At 45.9% G+C, this 6000-nt stretch overlaps 1 protein-coding gene across 5 annotated transcripts in view; it reads left to right on the top strand.

Annotated features, from left to right (window-relative positions):
* Positions 1-450: 450 nt before the first annotated feature.
* Positions 451-6000, top strand: part of AZIN1 (antizyme inhibitor 1) — a 31893-nt gene continuing 26343 nt past the window's right edge. For 3 of the 5 annotated variants that reach the window (XM_031040542.2, XM_031040541.2, XM_031040540.2), the window contains exons 1-2: positions 451-802; positions 4954-5091. The gene's annotated coding sequence lies outside the window, so the exon portion shown is untranslated. The remainder of the gene's footprint in view (positions 803-4953; positions 5092-6000) is intronic. The other 2 variants (NM_001301799.1, NM_001291763.1) reach the window with 1 other exon arrangement.

Below are 6000 nucleotides of genomic sequence, written 5' to 3'. Positions count from 1 at the left end.
GCCCAGCACGGCTCCCGGCGTCCTGGCCGCCAGAGAGCCGGGCCCAACTCCCAAAGCGCCGGGGCCAGCGACAGGCGTGAGCGTAGGCGCCTGAGGAGTGGAGGCGCGGGGCGACGCTGCGCTCCGGCCCAGGCGCGTCCCTTTTCCTTCCACCGCCCCCGTCCGCGCGCCAGGAGCTCTGCGGGCGGAGGAGGTACCGCCCGCGGGAGAGCGGGAAGCCACCACCAGGCGGTCGGCACCTGCACCCGGGGTCGGCCGTCCTGCCCCGCCCCCTTTCGCCCCCCCGTCCCCCCCCCAGCCTCCCCAGTCCTCGTCTCACGCCTTTCTCTTCCGCTCCCTCCCTTCGCCCCGGGCCGCAGCCCGGCTCCGCCCCGCTCGCGCGGCGGCCCGGCCGGCTGTGACGTCATCAGACCACGCCCCCTTACTATAAATACTGGCGTCCCCGGCGCCGCCTTCCCACACTCTCTGGCTTTTCGCTCGGCTGCAGTGTTTCTTTTTTTTTCTCCTTCTCGCCTCTTCTCATCCTTTCTCGTTCTTCGGCTCTGCAGTGTGACGAGGCCGAATCCTCTCCCCACCCAGCCCTCGCCATTCTTTTACCTGCGCTGTTCTATTTCTCCCTTCGGCCGCCGCCGCCACTGCTGCACAGCTGGTGTCGGTGCCGCGCTTTTCCCCCCACGTCGTCCCCGCAGCCTATGGCCCAGGCCGCCTTGGGTATTTCTGCTCAAGGTAACCACATCCCTCTTTAAAAATTCCGCCGAAAAAGAGAAGACGCTTTACCCGACTCTTTGGGCCGTTATCTCACGTGAGTACCGACCCCGAGGGGCGCGGGGGCGCGGGGCCGGCCTCGGGGAGCTGCCGGGTGCCTACCGGCTGGGCCCCGCAGCGCCCCGCGGCCGGCTGCCTCGAACATGGCGGACGGCGGTGTGTGTGTGGCGGCGGTCGGTCCCTCCGCGGCGGCGGGCTGGGGTGGCGGGCGCGCTTCGGGGCCCTCAGGCGGCCGCCTGCGGCTCGACGGAGCAGGAGCCGCCGCGGTTAAAGCGAGGGGGCGTGTGCGTGTGGGGGCGCTCGCGGGGGTCTCCGCCGGGGGTCGGCGTCGTCTCCTGGCGGCGTGCGGCCCCCACCCCTCTCCCGTGGTGCATTGCTGTTTCCGGGGAGGGGGCCGGGCTGCAGCCTTGAGGGGCCTTGGTCCCGCAGCCCCGGCCAGGAGCCCGGTCGCACCATCGCCTCCGGTATTCCCGCAGGCGGCGCGAAGGGCTGCAACGGCTGGGGCCTTATGAATGGAGCGGGGCGGGCCTGGCGGCGGCCTCCTCTGACAGCTGCCGGAGGAGGACGGGTTCTTGGGGGTGCGGGGAGTGCGGCCCCCCTCTGGTGGAGGAAAGTTGACGCCACTCGGGGCCCGGAGGCAGGGAAGCCCCGGTGTCAGGTAGCGAGGGAGAGGCCTTTGGCCCCTTCTGGAAGCCTCGGGGCTGCCGTTCCGCCCCCTGCGGCGCTCCTGATTGGGCCAAGTCGCGTTCACTCAACCTCAGTCACCTCTTGGAGCCTGAGGATTAGTCACCATGGCTTCGTTTTCCCGTCCGCGCCACGATTCCTGGGGAGTGAGAGGGAGAACGGTAGGCTTGGGTGGCTTATCAAGTACTATTTTGACTGCCAAAAGGAATGATGGTGACGTTTTTAACTCTTGCCCAGAATATTTCATGAGCGTGTATGTTTCTTGGGCTACACTGCTGACTCGGAAACCTGATGTTCATATTTAACTGAGTTTTGTGGTGGCATCTTGGATCTGTTAAGATCTTTTCTGTTCCGTGGTGTTTCCACCTTTAAGCCCCCAGCTTGGGTGGGAACCTAAGGACTCTTAGGGGAGAGAGAAGTGCTCTGTGATGGGGAAGAGTTGATGGGACGAACCTGGCAGAAATATGGCTAATGATTGTCGGGCAAGGTCCTAATCTTTTAATTTTTTACAAATATGTGAGTGCAGATGCTGGTCATGAAGACAAAGGAGCCCTGAGGAGTTTACATTTAGTGGGAAAGATAGGCTCCTAATGATTAAATGTGATATAGTAGGTGCAGTAATCAAGTAATCAGTGCCTACTCTTTTGCCACTCTGGTTTAATTCATACATTTTCAAAGAAGGCGAAAGCATTGTACCCTCTCCTAGATGCATTTAACACTTTGCTTTATTTGCCATCCTATCCTTTCATCAATCCATCTCATTGTTCCATGTATTTCAAAGTTGGAGACGCCAGAAACACTTCACCCCTCTTAACTTCAGTTCATAAGAACATATCATAGTTTAATACTGTTTATTCCTTAAAAAAAAAAAAACTTTGGATAAAATTCACGTAACGGTAAAGTGCACAGATTTAAGTCTTACCATTTTATGAGTTTTGACCAAAAAAAGAGTTGTGTAATCCAGACCTGTCAAGAAGTAGAACATTGCCCTCACCCCAGAAACTTCTCTTTTGTGCCTTCAAATGCCATCCCCCCACTCTCCAGAGGCAACCAGGATTCTGATTTTTTTTAAACCATAGATTAGTTCTGTCTACTCTAGAACTCCCATGTAAATGGAATTACACTGTTTAGCATTATTTTGTGTAAAAGGCTTTAACTCAGCAGGTTTTTGATACTCTTCCGTGGTACATATATCAGTAGGTGGTTACTTATATTCCTCAATGGTAGTCCATTATGTGACTATTTTGCCTGATTTTATAAAATAAACTTTTGGAATAATTTTAGATTTATAGAAAAGTTGCAAAGGTACAGAGCTGCATACTTCTCACCCAGTTCACATTATTATTAGCATCTTACTGTGGTATATTTGTCAAAACTAAAAGTGACTTTGATGCATTACTTTTAACTAAACTGCAGAGTTTATTTGAATTTCATCAGTTTTTAATGTCCTTTTTCTGTTCCAGGATAATCCAAGGTACCACATTACGTTCAGTTGTCGTGTCTTCCCCATTTCTCTCTGATCTATGACAGTTTCTTAACCTTGTTTGTCATGTCCTTTTGACAGCCTAGAGAAGTATTGGCCAGATATTCAGTAGAATGTCCCCCAATTTGGCTTGTCCGATGTTTTTCTCATAATTAGGGTGGAGTTTGGGGGTTTTGGAAGGAATACCACATGGCAACTTTCAAAGTCATTGGTAAAGGCAATCGATATGTGTCATTCAGAGAAATACTGATGATTTGGGGCTTCTAGGCTTCGGGATAGTTACTGTAAAAGTAATGGGAGGGTTTGGGTGTGGGTGTGTGTGTGTTAGTGACCTGCTGACCAGTCAAGACTAGTTCTCCCTATGCTTGTTCACCTAGATATGAGACATTCTCTTCAGTTAAAAGAACTAGATTGCAATGTTGTTCGTGATCCAACTGATTTACACATTCCATTCTAAATGAGATTTATCTTTTCCTGTACCTCTTTTTCTCCACATTTTCATTTAATTTCCTTTATGGTTTATTTTAACTGTACAAATATTCTATTTATCCTGTATGTAAATGGCCCTCTTACCCTGTGTACCCCTTTTATTTTACTAAGGTGTGCCTTTCATATTTTAGGACCTTCATTTCCTACTAGTATCTTTTTGTTAGGTGGAAATGTTTTAGAGATCATGCTGAAGAACATTTTTGAATGTCTGAAGTTTAATATCCTTAACATTTTACATCACTGCTCTTGGGTTGCATTAAGCAGAATAGCTGTGTGGATATATGGGGGGGGGGGGCAATGAGAGTGTCTCACCCAGGATAATTACCTATTCCTTAGGATAATTGAGAATGAACTCTGTCTCTGTCTCCAGCATGAGTCAGCTTTTAGTTTATTTTTAAAATTATCTTGGTGTGGGAAGAATCAATCTTTGTTTTGTTGGAGTATATCATTTGGAATCTAATGTAAGGTTATAATCACTGTTAACATGTTGGTATGGGTTCTTGACTCATCTGAGTGTGTGAGCAGATTCTCCTAGTAGGTTGAAAGAACCACAAGGATGCTTCTATCCTGGTGGAGACGAGAGATGCTTTATTTATTTTTTAATTTTTATTTTTTTGAGATGCTTTAGAGATGCCTAGAGTAATTCTGAAATTTCTCTGATTCTTAACATTCTAATTTCTAGTTTCATCATTTTTCTGGTTTCCTCATCACCCTTTCTAGCAAATGCTGTCAGGTTATACTTCTTTAAAGTAGCAATCACCTAATTATTAGAAGTATAGATATAGCAGTTTAGAAGTAAGAAGTCCATCCAAGCAAACCATAATAGGTAATAACCATAGCTAAAACTTAACATTTTGTAACATGTTAAGCACTTTCCACATTCATATGTTGTTCTAGTGATTGTAGACTTAAGTCTAGGTAGGTTAAGGTATAAGGAAGAGAGGTGTAAACCTTAAGTTACTTGCCTAATGCACAAAGCAGCTGTCAAGTGTTACTTCACATACATGATGTATCAGCTAAGTCATAGATCTTCTTTTTGGTATGTAGTAAGATTTTACACTTTTTAAGTAAAGAACTTGGAATTTGGAGAGTAAGAGAAATGTCCTGGGTAGTTCCAGATTACAGATCATGCCAGAACATTATACATTAGGTTGATAAGGGTACTTGCAAATTTTCAATTTTAGGCCACTTAGAAATTTGGGTTTTTGGAGGATAAATAAAAGTGAAAATGAAATTAGATGAAGGCTGGAAACTGAGTGAGTAGATAAAACAAGTTGGTAAGAGGATCATGACATCAGGCTCTGAGAATTTTGTACTATAGCAGCTTGGAAATTTTTACTACAGAAAAAAGTGCTTTGCTTTGGTAAACCCTTTGAAAACATCATTTGTGTAATGTGACTAATGAAACACTTTTAAAACTGAAAGTTATTCCTACAGTTAATCTTTAAATCAATTTAATCTGCTTGAAGCACAACCTAACTTTTTTTTTTTAGTTTAGGACTGTTTACTACTACTTCTATTTCATTCTTTAGGGCGAACTTTCTGACCAAGTATACAACTACCCAGAGGGCCTAGGAGAAGTGCTGTATAGAGAGCAGTTCGACTTCAACGCTGAGCCACCTTGGGAACCTAGCTGATGATAGGGGGGTTCCATCTCCTAACTTGTCCATGTAAGTATTTTTACATCTAAGCTGGGGGTCATGTAAGATTGAAGTAAAGGAGAGTTCTTGTTGCTCAGTTTTTTTCAAAACTTGAAAGTGTACTTATCTCTTAAAGCGAAGTGACTCTTAAAGCTCTTTTAAAAATCTCTAAAATAAAGGCTTGGCAGTTATGGGTATACTGATTGTTTTGTATGCATTGTTTACCAATGATTAGATCACTTAATTTATTTTGGGTACATAAAAAGTATTACTATACTTAAGTACGGAACACAAGCTTAAGTTTTAGGAAATCTTACTAGTCCAGGTTTTAATATAAGTTGGAGAGATTTTTGTTTTTAATTTAAGGTGTAGGCAGTGGTTTATTCCATCATTCAACTGTTTGACTTGGTGAATTTTTAAATATTTGGGTTTAATCAGAAAAAAGAGACATATTTATTTATTTTTTTAAGATTTTATTTATTTATTTGACAGAGACAGTGAGAGAGGGAACACAAGCAGGGGGAGTGGGAGAGGGAGAAGCAGGCCTCCCTGAGGAGCAGGGAGCCCGACACGGGGCTCGATCCCAGGACGCTGGGATCATGACCCGAGCCGAAGGCGACGCTTAACGACTGAGCCACCCAGGCGCCCCAAAAGAGACATATTTAAATAGAGCAAAAGATTCTTTTCTTCATTCCATTCACTGATGCTATGTACCCCACAGTATGGGATAGAAGAGCTGAATCTTGTTTTTCTAGCTTGAGCATCTTGCCAGGTATAATGTGATTACTAGAGTTTCTAATTGTTTTATGAAATGACTTTCTGTGATACTCAGCTGGTGGGGAAAAATTGGTTGTTTTTCGAGGACTTACCGAGAGATGATATATGTGTGTCTCCCAGCATGTTACTTTCTGAACAGATTTTCTTGGATGAATTTTGACT

The sequence above is a fragment of the Leptonychotes weddellii genome, chromosome 4 (genome assembly GCF_054177405.1).
Source record: "Leptonychotes weddellii isolate Sample4059 chromosome 4, ASM5417740v2, whole genome shotgun sequence".
In the NCBI taxonomy this organism is placed as follows: domain Eukaryota; kingdom Metazoa; phylum Chordata; class Mammalia; order Carnivora; family Phocidae; genus Leptonychotes; species Leptonychotes weddellii.
The sequence above is the reverse complement of the archived record's forward strand: the minus strand, read 5'-3'. Positions and strand labels throughout refer to the sequence as shown.